This window comes from Calliopsis andreniformis, chromosome 5 (genome assembly GCF_051401765.1).
Source record: "Calliopsis andreniformis isolate RMS-2024a chromosome 5, iyCalAndr_principal, whole genome shotgun sequence".
In the NCBI taxonomy this organism is placed as follows: domain Eukaryota; kingdom Metazoa; phylum Arthropoda; class Insecta; order Hymenoptera; family Andrenidae; genus Calliopsis; species Calliopsis andreniformis.
The window spans coordinates 24,272,677-24,289,305 of record NC_135066.1 but is presented as its reverse complement, the minus strand read 5'-3'; the positions used below and the strand labels follow the sequence as shown (position 1 = coordinate 24,289,305).

Genomic DNA, 16,629 nt, shown 5'->3' with positions numbered 1-16,629 from the left:
TAAGTAAAATACGTAAAAATATTTGTCAAGTAAAGTACAGGTTAGAAGTAATATAATTAATTCCATAAAATATAAGAGCAACAACGGAAGAAGAAATAACAAATAGTTAAAGCAATTACATTTCAGAACATTGTCACTGTTTCTTTATTATTAGACATTAATGCGTATCTATCATTACCTAAAAAGTGAATTGTACATTTATGCAGGTATGATCAGTACGTGAAAGAGTTGAATTAAGTAATATAATAACGGATGTATCTAATCCATGTTCTATTTAGTAAGTACTTTTTATAATTTACAAGACATAAGTGTACAGAGCGCAAAAATATGAATCACTATTAACAAAAATTAATCAATAGTTTAACTATGAGGATTGATTGCACGAAACTTCAACCTAATTAAAGCATTACGTTTTCACACACAGTTAATCAGAATGACGTCATAGATGTAGCAATAGATAACTATTTAAAAATGTCAATGTTTCTAAGTTTTTATTTGCAAGGTGTTGTATCTACAGGTATAAGGCAAAATGACCTAAGTCATATATTTGTGTTTTCGAGATATTGATATTTAAAGTTTTCAAATTCTATACTAATTCTATGTGTGTCTCCTTGAACCCCCATTTTTGAACTTCTTTCTACAAATATAAATTAAGTTGAATTTTTTGAAGATATGACATTGATTGCTTTGCCTTACAGTCACAGATATTATACTGCTAATGCCACTAATTCGTTTTGTTATTTGTCTCTAAAATTCAGAGAGCTACATATGTATGTATAATTCTGTCTCTATTCAATTTTTTCTTAGGTGGCTAAATTAGAGTGGTTAATTATTAGGAGAGTGCGGAATCCCGAAAATGTTTGGAATTCCCTAAAAATTTAAATAATATATGTTATATTCACTATTTTTTTGATATGCTACTTTTATTTTATCCTCTAACTTTTACAATTTATAATCTTATAATAATTTTCTTCCGTTACATGTATAAGCAAACTAGATAAATGAATAGGTAAACTTTGTGAGTTGATGCTTGAAAACGTGTTAAAATTAAGAAGTTCGGAATTAATGACATGCGAAAATGAAAAACTCCCGACATCTCGATGTTCGAAATGAGATATGAAAAATTTTCTTGATACGGCTCGAGACATGATTGTGTCTATCCATTCGAGAATATGTACCGGGATTCTTAAAATTTTTCAGAATTCTCGAAATTGGCAACACTTTCTAGAATATTACTAATACAAATATTTCCGAGTATCAAGATCGGTACATATAATTAGGAAGATGACTTGATATTAAAAAAATTTCTCTCATTTCGTCTGGATTTTATATTTTCGGACTTTCCCTCCTCTCTGAAAATCATGAAAGTATTCAACAAAATGAATATGGAAATGGCTTTCGAATTTTCGAAATCCTCGGAAATATTGAGAAATCTGAAAAATGTCGGAAATCCCAGAAATTTTTGGAAACCTCGGATATTTTCGAGAATCCCGAATATTTTCGAGAATCTTGAAACTTTCTTCGAAATTCTCTAAAATATTCCCTAAACATTGTCGTGAATCCTGAACATCCCAATTCCAGCAAAAAATTTCCGTACCAACCGGGATCATGGGAACCCGTGTTAATTATTCATTTTTCTGCTCTTTTTATATACTGATGTGAACGTGAAAAATTGGTATAATAATCAGGTAGTATTATAATCTATTTACCTAAATGTGGGAAATAATAATCTTAAAATATAGATCGAAAAATTGGACCTCCTTGTATAAACATTTAACTTTTTAGGCTATTCCCAGGTTTTATAAGTTAATTAACAGTATTTCCACTGTGTTAAAAAACATTTTATTTGACAAGACTTTATTATATTTCTTCATTTATGATATACAATTTTTAATTCTCTATACATATACGTACATAGATTTACTACTTCAGGTCTCTATAAAAGTTAATTAGGTAAGCGTATTGCAATCTTCAAAGAATTTTGGCAGAAATTTTGCAAAAATGAGAAAATACTAGGTTGAGATTCATATTATTTTTAAAATCGAAAATTCAATCAGACAGTAGCAATTTTCTATCTCCGACAAGCTGTTTAATTTTCAGTATATGTAATTAACTATATCTGAAAAAAGATACAAACATTAATCGTAAATTTCATCATTTATCGACATACTTTACAGACAAAAACTCCATTCCGATCATTTAGACTTCCGCAAGCACTTTTGCATTCTCGTCGTAATATTCTTAATAGTCGAACAGGTTTTTCACGTATAAGAATCTCTCAGTTATTCAAAAACCGTCCAGTTATCCAAATTTGAAATGTTCTTCGATCAGATCGAGCATCTTGATCGAATATCTTTTATGAATACCTTACGCCCACACAGTGGCCACTGCAGGTGCAGGAATGTCTGTGAACACCTTATACATTTGTGACTTGCTGCCTGCAGGATATCAGAACCGTTTTATAACTGTTACGACAAAAGAGGCAGGACTGCATTCCATCGTCGTCGGCTCGATTTGAATGCGGCCTCACGAACAAATTCCGATAGTTCTCCGTGGGCACACCTTTCATGTTTTTTGCTTAACTTATTCTTTTAATTCGTGAAAAAGTTACTGATCATCCTAATGAATTTGTTTTGTATTTATATACAGGGTGTTTCCCTTAATTAGAAACAGTGAAATATTTCGTGAACAACTAGTATGATAAAAAAATCTACTTATAAAATTTTATAGCATAAAGGAGCACACCATGATTTCAAAACCAAATCATTTTTTTTAAACGGAATCCTACATTTTTTACTTATTACACTACGGCATTTGATGAAATGAATTCAACAAGGTACCATATGTGGTCATTTTTTGTAGTACAGGTCTAAAAACGCATAAATTCTTACGAAATCAGATAAACGCGAATTTTTACTAGAAATGTCATTCAAAACAGTATAAATGGACAAAGTAACATAGGATTTATCTTTTATAATTAAAATAATAACAGAACTTCGACGATTCTTAATGATGTCCACCATCATGCATTTTTTTTATTCTTTTTAAGAATTCCTTTTCAACATTCAGAGTACGTAGTAACGCTAGTATAAGTAGAGTTAAGGAGTTTGATCTTTGTTCACAGTGAATAAATTAATGGGTGTCAACGGGCGATTTGTGTTTATCTGACTCCAAAAGGATTTACGCATTTCTAGATCTGTACTGCGAGAAGTTACCACATATATTGATTTCGTTGAATTTGTTTCAACAAATGGCATCGTGTAATAAATAAAACAATGTAGAGTTCCATTTTTAATAAATGATCTGATTTTGAAATCTTCCCCACTATTCCTTCTACTAAAAAATTGTATAATGTCCCCCTTTATACCAAACAATTTTTTTAAGAACATTTTTTTGTCACACCAGTTGTTCACAAGATCTTTCACCGTTCCCAATTAAAGAAAACACCCTACATATACCTACTATTAATATTTATTACTAGACATCGGATCTTTATACATATGTAGAAAATTTCAATGGACAAGAATAGAATGTACATCATGCGTAAAAATGCATAAAATATTGAAAACAAAGTATGCGTTATAATATTTGAAAGGTGAAATAAATCTTTAGTTTGGGATCTATTTCGTTAGTTATGTTTATGAAGATTGACATATAAATATGCATAAATATCGACAATCTACTTGTATGAAAATTGGGTTTGCAAATATGTAATTTTCTGACTTACCGTACGCAAGAGAAGACACACAGCTGCACGCGACCAGGAATCTGTCCTTAATTCCATGAGTCTGTACGCCTTTCTCACGGAATGTGTTTTATCGGGTTTCTCGCAGAAAGTATCACCTCGCCGTGCGCACTGATACGGAAATCGCTTTTCCTTGCTGGAAAATTTATTGGACGTTCCTCCGTATGTCCTCGATTTTCCTCCAGCCTCCCAAATTGCTACTGCTATTTATTAATGCGATCATTCTTTTTCCGGACAAGCGAAAAGTTTAGCGAAATTCCTTTAGAATGTTTCGTTCCAAGCTGGACTATTTTTTCTGTTCGTTTTATGGAGATCGTTCGTCTAGATTTCTCCTAGATTCGTTCGGAATAATAGATTCAAGTTAAAGGCATTCCTACGAACCGTTCCTGGATTTTAGATTTTAACAGAATTCTTCGTCCAGTGAAAAATAGCTTTTTTCATGAATATCGGTGTTGCACAATTCATATGGAGAAAGTTACGCAAAGTTCGAGGGGTACTTTCCCTCGAATACATTTATAATCAAGTGGCACGGTAGTGCCACGGTAGTGCCAGGTATATGCAGGGCGTAATCAGTAGTACTTTGTACATTGTTTGGAGTTTTGGGTAGGAAAAACTTTAATTATGTATATCATTGAATCCGTAGCTGAAATCTAAAATTCAATGGTATTATAGCCATATAATGTTGATACAATCTTTCGATTTAGTCTACTCTCATCAAAATTGGTGCATCTGTTGATAAAATCTCCTAATGCGAGTGTAACTTTTAACACATTACAGACAGGGTATTTAAATAATTGAAATGCCTTTTCCCAGAGATTTATAGCCTTTTAACCTATCTTCTGCATTGATATATTTGGCGCATGAGAGAAGTGTATAGCGCGTGGAAACAAAACACATGTTGAAAACACAAAATTTCGTTGCCCGACTTTCACAATTACATTGTTTTGACGCAAGTGTGCGTCACCCGTCTGCAATGTGTTAACATCATTTTTCAAGATTTTCTTCTCTATAGTATGTACAGACAGTGATGTGAATTTACATCATTCCAGAGTGGGGGTAAGGTGTAGTGGGGAATTGTGACTAGAGAGGGGAAATCGCTTGTCGTTGTAATGGAAAGATTCGCGCCCCTTGGTAACGTAACGCAATGATACGGCGCTACTTCGTGTTATGTATCAATAAACACGTAACTTTATCCATATAAGACATATTGTAAATATAATGCAAAATAAAATAAAAAGTTAAAATGAATTAAAATATACAGGGTGTCCCAGGTTTTTTCGACCAGAAAATAAAGAAAAGGTAAAGAAAAAAATAAACAATAAATAAAGAAAATATGTCATATAAACATAGTCTCGAAAATATTTTATTAAAAAATTATAAGAAAAATATGAAATAATAACGGACTGATCTTCGTTTAATGTAGAAATGTTAGTGGTGTTTCTCTTGGTAATTATACCTTTTTCTTATCTATGTTTACTTAGGCAAACTATGTTTACTAATTTAAATCGTCTTAGCATGCATAGTAATAGTATTAATATCGCTTAGTAAGTTGTACGATATCGTAGTAGTAACATACCGCGAAGATTTTCGTATCGAGAATATGTTGGAATTCACTTTATTTATGGTTTCACAAATGAAAATTTATTTATCAAAAAATGCAAGGAAACGAAGAAAAAATTCGCAACGTATTACGTTCAATTTTTCATAGATGTCAATACTGTATTTTCAAAAACGGGTCACACATTACAATGGAACTAACGTAGATAAATATTTTCAATCAGACTGTTGTTATTTCGTATTTTTCTTCTGATTTTTTAATATAGCATTTTTTAACCTATGTTTATATGACATTTTTTTCTTATTTTCGCCCACACAATATACTGCCATCGTTTGGCTGGAAAACCTGCGACATGCTGTATAACTGCTTGTTTTATTCTTCATGATGATGTGTACACTGCTGTGTCATCTGCGTAAAGGGCTATACTTGTTTCGTCGTGTTTGAGGATGTCGTTGATGTAAATGTTGAGTAATGTCGGGCCTAGAATAGAGCCTTGGGCTACTCCAAAAATTAATATTTTGTTTTCGGATTTGGCGCTTTCTATTCTAGAGTTCGGTTCTGACCATCAAGCGAGTCAGTCGTGTCGAGCCAATCGAACGTGTTTGTAAGCTCAGCAATAAGTTGAATGGTATAATCTGGATATTATTCCACAAGATACTATGTATATAATATTATGTTCCGATTAAAGGTGCCCCCTGCTAATCAAGGGGCTTCATCTGAGTTTGAGACTAACAAGTTTATAAACATAAGTACTTCTAACTGCAGAAATCCTCAGTCAAATAAATCAACATTGACAGAAGTAATAGCATCAAATAAACTTCTAATGTATATAGCTGTAACGTAAAACATTGTATTTTCTATTAAAGATCAGGTGATCATCATGGACCTAATGGATGGCGTTTCTATTAAGGAATACCTGCTGGCAATAGTTAAAATTCCTTTAGTTTTAGTTTCCCCGGTGAATATTAGATTTGCTTCAAAAATTTTCAACAGCAGAATTCGTATATACCTCGCTAACCAACAACTTGTAGAAAAACTCATGGACAATAACGTAAATATCAAAATTGGCTTTCACCTTCTCTAAATTCGTCCGCTGATATCTAAGGCAAAACTAAGATTTATCAGAGCTGGTATGAGTGAACCAGAGTTTGCACACATATTAAGTTTTCATCGTCAAATCTTCATAGAACCAAGCGACATGGTCAACTTGCCCGGTAATATACAAATAGAATATTACGGCGTATTTCACTGGTTTTACATGCCAGCAGACAACTCGAAGTGCTTTATCTGCAAAAAAGATGATCATCTAGCTAAAAAATGCCCAAACACTTATACTAACATACAAATCCCACTTTTGTAGGAGTCGTCGAATCATTAAATAAAAGGCATGTTACACGAAGAGGATATTGAAATGAATAGGAGTTACCAAATTGCTGAAACTATCAGCAATAAGCAAAGTAAAAATTTCAAAAGATCCTTATCAAGTACTGAGTCTTGTACTACCGTTCCAAAGCCTTCACGCAATGGTAACTATTCATCTGATGATTCTGACACTAAAATAAACAATGAACGAGCTTTGCAAAGAGAAGAAGAAAAAAGGGACAAAGAACCTACGAATGGACTCAACCAGTAGTAACCAAGAAGCTGGTGTAGAGACGGTAACTGCTCTAGTCAAAGATATTATCAGACTTGATATAAATTTAATTTGTGGCATACCTGGGTGGGTGAGTAATGTCCTTATTGCCAGTCACCTTTATCACAGGGTAAACTATCCCTAGTCGTTAAAATGCACATTTAAGACTTGAAACCTGCAAGAACATTCTTAAAATCTTTAAGAAATCTTGGATTATATGGTAATAAATTATTACAGGATAACAAATTACTGGTTCTATTACCTCCGACTGTTACTAAGGGATTCACCACCCCTAATTAGTGAACTCAATTTGTCTTACTAAGAACCGATCAAACTCAAGTAAAGATTTTTTCTTGAAAATTAAATTTCAAATGATACCGATTGTTAGATGCAATCTTGCTTATTGAGAAAATAATCTGCAAGAACATAGTTATATAACTGTAAACAATAAACACTAATAAGTTTTCTATTATATGTTTTATTCTGAATTGTTTGCAGGATGTACATATACAATTCACGAAATGATTCATTTTAAGTGTATACTGGAAATCTCATGGTTCATATTTGTCACAGAAGTGATATTCATGATTAAAATGTTTAAAACAAACTGCTTTTTTACACCAGGAACATCTAATTATCAGTGTATTGTCACACTTCATTTGCGTATTCTGTTCGAAAGCGAAATCTACAGGATTCTCAAAATTTCCTAATTTGTTTTCTATGTATCCACTTTTATACCAAACACACTGCAATAGATTTTTATATCTTGGTGAAGACAACTGATTGTGTACAAGTGATTGTAGTTTAATAATATTGTTTCTTAAATGAAGATTAATGTCGTAGTCATGTAACAGTACATTGTCAGAGAACGGGCTAACATAATCCTTCCACACCCTAAATCTGTAAACATCTAAAGGCTAGATTTATCCAGTGATGCCTTTTGGAATTGTCTTAATTATTATTTCTTTGCCGACTGATTTTGCATCATATATGTCTTGTTCACAGTGTCCACTCCAAGAGTCTAATAACAAAACAATTGTTCCAGTTTTAGGAAAAAATGCCTCTTCCAATCAGACTTTGAAATGAGCTGCAATATTAAAATAACATCCGCAATAACTATGTATATATTAATTATCAATAAAAGATATCTTAATTAAAATAATTTCAAAATACTTTATTACCTGAAGTGAGTTTCCCAGATTTTGATGCAGTCACGTACATGTTGATCGGCTTAAAAAATGTTTTCTGAACTGCTGATCCAAATTGTGCGTTTACTTCCTGTAAGACCATAAAGAGCGGCGACAACAAACTTCCATCAGCAGTTACTATTGGTTGTATTGTATAACTATGTGACGTTGAAAATATAGATTATACGATACATTCTACTTCTTTTACGACTTCCAGTTGTAAGGTTTGTCTAGAATGTACTTCTAATTGAAATCCACTCTGGTTTGACCTGTATACATTTTTTGATCCATTTGTGTGATCAGAACCTTTACCAGTAGCGGATTAACGCATAGGCAGTATATACGACCATCTAGGACCCCGTAAGGACAGAGACCCCCAGATGATAATAACGACGTATATTATTAAACTTAACAGAATAGTGTTATTAGCTTATGAGACAATTCTTATTTGGCGCTCTAATTCGGATTATTATGCATCTAATATGTTAAAGGTTTTGGCGAGCGTTGATACACTATATCTAATACAATTTTTGCAATTTTGTTATTTTTACCAATTTTATTGTAATATTTGACGGGAGATCAGACCTGTAAACTATAACGAGCCGCTTGGCAGAGCGGTATATAAACATTTTGGGAATTAAAATGTGTAGATTCATCGATATACTACTTTGACGAGCTACTTGGACAAACGGCTTGCTGATATAAGATAATGTATGGGGCCTTTTAGAACGATAATACAATGTTACATTTTAAAGGGCCTCCGTCATCGCGAATGTGACGCAGGAACGTTTAATTCGTGATTTGTCTTGAAGGAGAACACGAAACAGTAATTGTCAATACAGTATTCTCTCGATAAGTGTAAAAAAACTCAATGCGATAAATGTGAAAGTTTCATCCCCGCATCTAAGATAATTAACTATGAAACCAGTGAAGCGATTAATGCGGCAGCAGTGGTGACACAAAGGTTCGATTATTGAACAGTGTAAATAGGGTCCGGGATCGAACATCTGTGGGAGACAGTGCTATTGCAACGGCAAAATATTTTTTATTTTAACATATTCCTCATATTTGTCTGATTCGGATTTTATTTACTTATAAAATCATAACTTATTATCTTTTACTGTGAGCAGGAGAGCTGTGAGAGAGCAAACATATCAAGGGTATCCGTACGATATCGAGAAGAGCGTATATACCGTCAGTAACATATAGAGTCAATCTACAATCTATTGTACGATCTCAAACAGCTACTTTTTGTACCATTATATGGTGATCCGAAATTAATTACACATTCAATGAAAATAGTAATAAGAATCAGAAATTATTGACTGTGTCAAAATGGATGATAAGGTCTAAAGAATCAAGAAAAGTATTGGACAATGCGATTCAAAGTGCGCGGTCAAACATTGCGTGCAGGGGCCTTGCGGCCGGTGTTTTGTTATTCCTACGTTCCTTCCGGTGTAGTTTTCTCGTCCGAGTCACATGACTCTTATTACCGCCGAAACCTCCCACAATCTCAATAAGAACCACTGTGGATATATATAGTTATTCTATCACGTTCTCATACGTATAAATACTATAAACAACTTCAATAAAAGGCATAGACTTCTGTTTTTGAAGAATCTGTGGCGACGCTTTCGAAGTGCCTAGAGAAAGTTTTGAGTTAACTGTGACGTCGAGTTGGCCCTTTAGGTCCTTGAGTATGCCATGCAATAAAGCGTTGCTGACCCCCAGTTTTTCTCTGTGGAAAATTAAAGGTCTCCATATGTACATAGCAAGTAAAAAGTTTTTGGCAAAACGCTAACAATAATAAGTGCTCTTGTGAAACAACGTGTCGAGTCGTTCTTGTAATGTCATTGTTTCCGTAAAGGCTACACACTTTTCTGAATGAACACTATTTTATTGTGTATACATAGAAACACATTGTTTTCCACGTATATCATCTCACATCTGATTATGACATGTGGAAGCTATACGTGAAACGAATGGTTTCCTAGAATTATATATATAACATAAGTAAATATAACCCAAATTATGTCGTGTTTGGTATTATTTTAATAAGAAGAAACAAGAACAAGTAAAAACTTTTTGCTCGTGCATTAGTATTGTCTCACCAATAATCAATCTTTAATCTTCGTCAAACTACCTCGACTCTTGGTCCCTCTTTTTCCGTGACTAACTGTCTCTTTCTACATTTGGCAAATTATAAATAATGTAATACCTATGCGATAAATGTGACTATTGTGCCTATCGCTATGCCGAACAACCTAATATTTGCATGATACGAGAAAAGGATTATATTACATTATATTTTCATTGATATGTATAATAGTGCGTTTAGCTACAGTGCTTTAATTTAATATTTTGCACGCAAAACTTTTGGTGGAGTAATCTGCAGCATTAAGCCAACAATGATTTACTTTCGTTTCACAAAAGTTTAGTTTTCCATCGCAACAGTAAGTAAATATTAATACAGTACGATTATATAATACTCATTACAAAATTGTAAATATACATGTGTTGATTCTTTTGTAACGGATCGTGAGTCGTACATAAAACGTTCACGGATAGAGCGGCTTACCCGCGAACTAGGGGGTAGGATTCGTGTGGCGTGCGGTTAAGAAATGAGTTTCATAGACTATGATTTCTTTTGAAATATAACAAGAAACTATTTATTAACTAAATGTTCTACAATAATAGGTTTCTTAAATTTATTCTTATAATGGTACTACCTTTAGTCCATTGCGTGGTAGATTCTTATCACTATGCAATGAATGCTTATCGCTAGATTTGAATAGAAATAAAATACTAATTAATCTTAATTTGAGCAGATGGCGGTGATAGAATGCGTCAAGGAAAGACTAAGGAGCTGGTTGAAGCTGTCTCAGTCGGTAATGGAGAAGCTAATCGAAACTGCTTCAATTCAGAGGATCAAGGAGCTAGATAAAGCTGCTTTAGTGAGGTTCGGAGTTTTGGGGAGGACTAGGATTTTTAACACTTATTATTTTAACACTGATTAAATTTTAGCACTTAGTAATTTCGAAGAAGACTCCCCGCTGGGGCTGGCGCTGCCCTACTTATACAGGGAAATTGCCTCCCTCTTTTGGGCCCAATGACTGACCTCGGTGTAGGGGTAGCGTCGTGTTGCGCTTGCGCGTGTAGGAGTCGTCGCAGGATATGCGTCCTCTATTGGTTCCGGGTTTTCAGCGCATGCGTCTGGTGGTGTTTGCGCCGGCGTACAGAGAGCGTTGTTTGTTGATTGGTTTGTACTGTCATCATTCGGTCGTCATCCTGTCGTCAGCGTGTGTTCCATCGCATGCCATAGGATGTCGCCCTGATGACGTACCGATCCTGTACGCACGCGCGCCGCGTGTCACTGGCGCGAGGATTCGATTGAGGATTCGATTGAGGATTCGATTGAGGATTCGAGGTTAGGGTTTTTCTTCCACTGCCACTGTTCGAATTTTGATTATCGCTTATTATTTATTAATTACTAAGGGGAAATGTCTTGCGACACCGGACTTCCTCACAAATGAGGTCGCGACTGGTTGTTACACTTTTAATCTTAGTATTCTAATAGTATATGTTTATAAATAAAAGTATCTTCAGAAGAAACTTTCAATGTCTTAGTTATGAAGCGAATATACGTGTCTGGAGCTAAAGAATGAAGAAGACGAAAAGAAAGAGAACAAATGTCACACAGACAAAAAGATTATTTGAAAACATTTCTAACTACACTCCATAATAAAATAGAAGATATGAATACAGAGAAGGAAAAAAATAAACAACAAAATCCATCGGGTAATATGCATCGGAAAGAATTTGCTGAACGAGATGAAGAAGAAACAAAACAATATGCAAAAAATGAAAAAAAATTGACAAAAAAACCCTGAAATTATAGAATGTACCGAAAATCAGTATTAGTAAGAACAGTGACGAAAATAAATCCTGAGATTATCCTAAAGATATTGCTTTATAGCCATTAAAGATGTCGGGGAAAATGATAGATTATTATTTAATTAATAAACCGTGTAATATCGGAGATGTAACGTCCTGAAAGGTCGAGTGCAAGAATAGAAATAAGACCTATTACAGAAATATTTTTAACATTCAGTTTTATTGTGTCAAAGCTCTAACGGTATCAAAAAATATTGCGAATGGTTAATTTAGTCTGAGACTAGTAAATGCGATTACTGTTGTTTGCAAACTCTGTATAAATTCTAATACAAAATTTATAATCGGTTACAATGACTGAAAAAATTTTAGTCGCTTATTGAAAGAACATTTTTCATCAATGTTAACATTAAAGAAAAGATTAGCAATAATCGGACGCGTTCATTCACAGTTAATTCAACAAATTGACGCTGAAGCAAGATATTGGCAGGAAGTTTTAAAAAAAATTGTGGCTGCAGTAAAATTATTAGCTAGTTTGGATTTGACATTTTGGGGACACTGAGAAAACGTTGATTCACCTAGAAAAGGAAATTTTATAACATGTATATAATATATAACTCAATTTGATCCATTTCTTAAAAATTATTTAGAGAAATACAGCAATGTGAGATGTGGTAAAGTTAATTATTTATTTAATACGACATGTGATAAATTTATTAATTTAATGGGAACTGTAGTGAAAGAGCAATTAATTTTAGAGGTGCGAGCCGCTCTATAATATTCATTAATTCTTGAGTCCACACCAGACGTAATTCATACTGATCAGCTGACATTTATATTAAGATATGTAAACAGGCAGGAAGATATTAAAGAAAGATATTTGGAAAAAATGATTTTAATACAAATTAATGATTTGTAATTAGATATTAAAAACTGCCGCGACCAAACTTACGACAATGCAGCTAATATGCAGTTAAGTACGCTTAATTTAATTGGAAATTGTGCTGCAGAGGCTTGTTCAGCAGCTGTATATTATTTAGTTTTCTTCAAAATATTTATATATTTTATTCTACATTTACGCGTCGATGAAATTTATTTATTCATAATTTTAATGATCCAAAATCGAAACATCTAAAGAGAATTAGTGATACTAGATGGTCAACAAGAGCTGATGGAGTTTCTGCTTTCTGACTGAATTATAAAAATATTAAAAGCACTTTTTGTCAAATTAGTGAAAATATGAATGAGAAACTTGTTGGATGTTTAGCAGGTTTGGCTTCCAAAAGATAAGTATTTATTAAGAAAAAAATAGAGAAGAAAATAGTGTACAAGAGTACGGTCCATTCAGTGACCTAACGTTTCGAGTGTTCATACTGAACTGCTTGCACGGAGCGTAAAATACAATACTCCCTGTACGGAGGGAAGAAATTCACTCTTACCGTTTTTGGGAAAAACCCAGCAAGGTAACGGTAAACGACAGCAGTGACTCGGGATGCTAAACTGACCGTTTTTTATGTTGCATTGTCAGGCCGATGCTTCGCCGAACGTACATCAAGGCTATACCTTCTCAGGTAGTTGGAAAAATAAAATTACATCTAAAACTGTAGATTCAAAATACACTGAGTCGATTTATGAAAAATCTAACAAAACTAACTGCTAAATTAGAAACAAAGAAACTGTCTACTTACATATGGATGAATACGAAGTTGTATTATTAACTGTCCTATGGGATAGGCTTTTACAAAGAAGCAACAATACAAGTCATTCACTACAGCAAATTCGAGCAAATTTTCTGGAAGACATAAACCTTTGAAATTCTTTGTCTGAGTTCATACTGAACGTCAGGAGTGATATTGAGAGCGTACAGCAGGAAGCGAAATTGTTAACGGATAATATAAATGATAAAGAAACGAAAAACACAATTCGACGAATTAATTATAGAAAAAACGTGGCACAGTGTAATTTGCAATAAACTTATAACAGAAATTTGCATTAGAAGTAATACATATAGGAGTGTATTAAATAAGTTATCAGTTATTCTTCAATCATAATATGACGAATGACGAAATAAATGAATGTATATTGTAATTATAAAATCAATATAAAAATGATATTGGTGTTTGTTATTTTAACGATGAAGTTCATCAGTTTGTAGAATATATCAAAGGAGAAAATACTACGTGTCCATTCAAAATGTATAAAACAATAATTGATGGTTTATAATCAACATTACCCAACGTGGAAACGATTTTAAAAATTTGTCTAACTTTACCAACATACAATGCCTCTGGACAACGATCCTTTACTGTTTTTAAACGGATAAAAAATTATTTAAGAAATAGTATTGGACAGAAAAATTTGCAAAATTTATCGATAATGTTTATTGAAAATGATATTATGGAAAACATAAATTTTGAAAACAACATTGATAAATTTGCTGCATGTAAAAGCAGAAAAGTGCCGTTGTAAAGACCGACTATAAAATAAATTTAGTGTTTACCTTGTTAGTAACCCAAGTTTCTCAAATAAGAGTTATTTCTATTTTGTTGTCCTCTAGGAATGCTTGTAATTTTTGTATTTTGTGTACTATGCCTGTAGCAGTCCATGTGATTATACATGTTGGAATAGTTATGAATGCTGACCAAGTACTCTTGATACTGCTGTTACATACTTGCTGCACTGTGGTTTTGCAGATTCTTAATTCATCTTTTAGTTGGATAATTATGTTTAATATATGTTCAAGGTTGTGCATTGCATTGGTTTCTTGAAAGAATGTTTCCAATGACTTTATTGTGTCAAGGTTTGTGTCGTTCTGGTGTTTTCTTACTGTTTGAGCACATGTAGGGTTATGTGGGTTTGGGTTATTGGTTGTTTGGTAGTTCCTTTGTACTGTCCTGCTGAGTGTGAGAGAGTTATTTCCTATCTGTTGAGTTGTTTGTTGTAGTATTAGGATTTGTGTTTTGTTTCTTTTAGTTAGGTAGTTTAGTACGAAGCGGCACTGGAAGTAATTTGCTAGATGGTCTTCCTGACAGATGTAGAATTTAGCCGTTTGGAGATTTCTGACAGTCTTTGGAGTTATGATTTACTACACATTTCATGCAGATGGGTGACTTGTTACAATTACTGGTGTGTGTCTAAACGCTTATAATTTATACTTTCTTTGGGATTAATATTTTTGCACAGTAAATTCTGATGTAGAAAATATGGCTTATTTTTCTGACTTGCTGGAATGAGGTTCCTGGTATAAAGTTTATCTTGTATACTGGGTTTAGGGATTGTGGGGTTTTCTGTATTTCATCGCAGCTAATGGGATCTAGCCAATAAACTTCGCCCTATTGGACCTGCAAGCCGCTCCACACAAGAGCTTTCGGCTGAATGGGCGCCAGATACTTTTCGTACTAATTAAACAATACGTTTGGAAAATCTACAGCAAGTTGCAGTTGTGTGATCGCAAATGGAAAGGTTAGAATCCACGGCAAGGCAAGGACGACACGCCACGTATCCTCCACAGAAGTTTATTACAAAGTTAGTTGACCGTACGGCACGGTACGGCAATGGAAGATCTAAATGCGGTTACTCAGCCAGTTACAGGTGGTCAGCAACGATGTTCCCGCATGCGTCCATGACAATCGGCACACGTGGTTGACTGATCCGTTCGCGATACAATTCAATACGTTTCAGAGATTTGAGGCTTTCACGGCCCGGCATCATATATTTCTCATTGCTGAAGGTTTCGGGTGTGAGCTGTGTCCTGTAGAAAGAGATTTTCCAACTATTCGCGAGCATTGCAGCTGGCTTCTTCAGGGGGTCGAAAAACACACTGAAACTGAAGTGTCCAATGGTATTGTTTTTAATTGCACAGCTGGACAATCGTGAATATCTTTGAATTATTCAATTTTTTGAAAGTTATATAACGTTTATATAACAATTTCAACGGATCAATTTGCCTTCTGTGCAGTTCGGATATATTACTGTATAAAAATTTAATATTAAAATATTAAAAAAATATTAAAAATGTATTTTTTACTGTGTGGGTCAATATAATTAAAGCTTCAAATAATTCAATTAGCCTTTTATTACTGTAAAATTAACAAACTAATGTTTACACTTTTTATATTTCTATCTGAAACAATAAATTATAAGAATGTGTGATTACGTTGGACGCGGTCACCGGGAAATGGGGAAGGAGATGCCGACTCAGTCGGATGCCGGGTTCAACAGGCGAATGAGAGAAGCCTAGGGCATAGTGACAAACAAGTTTAGAGGTTCGTGAAAGACGTAACGCGAGGTAGAGGCCGGACAGCTCTATCCGGAATATGGAACACGAGGCAGAAGCTGCTGCTCCTACTGGGTGGTTTCGATCAGATGGGAGCCGCTACTCCTTGATTACGGCGATGAGGCAGATGCCCTTCAGTCGGCGGATGTCGGAACCGTTATTCCGTGGTTTGTGTAGTTCGTAGAGGAGGATCGCCAGGATTGGTCGGTAATGGCATTGCAAAAGTCCGCGACGGTTACACCACCCATTTGGCCTTGGCTGAGGAGCCCATCGCCCGTCGCCCGTAACCCCCCGAAATATTCCACGTGGATAATCACGGAGGCTCAGGAATGATCAACG

At 34.2% G+C, this 16,629-nt stretch overlaps 1 protein-coding gene and 1 pseudogene across 1 annotated transcript in view; one reads left to right on the top strand and one right to left on the bottom strand.

Moving 5' to 3' along the window:
• Irsp53 (Insulin receptor substrate 53 kDa) overlaps positions 1-16,629 on the top strand; it is a 370,121-nt gene that overhangs the window by 24,214 nt on the left and 329,278 nt on the right. The gene's annotated exons all lie outside the window — the stretch shown is intronic.
• Positions 7,488-9,977, bottom strand: LOC143179680 (uncharacterized; annotated as a pseudogene).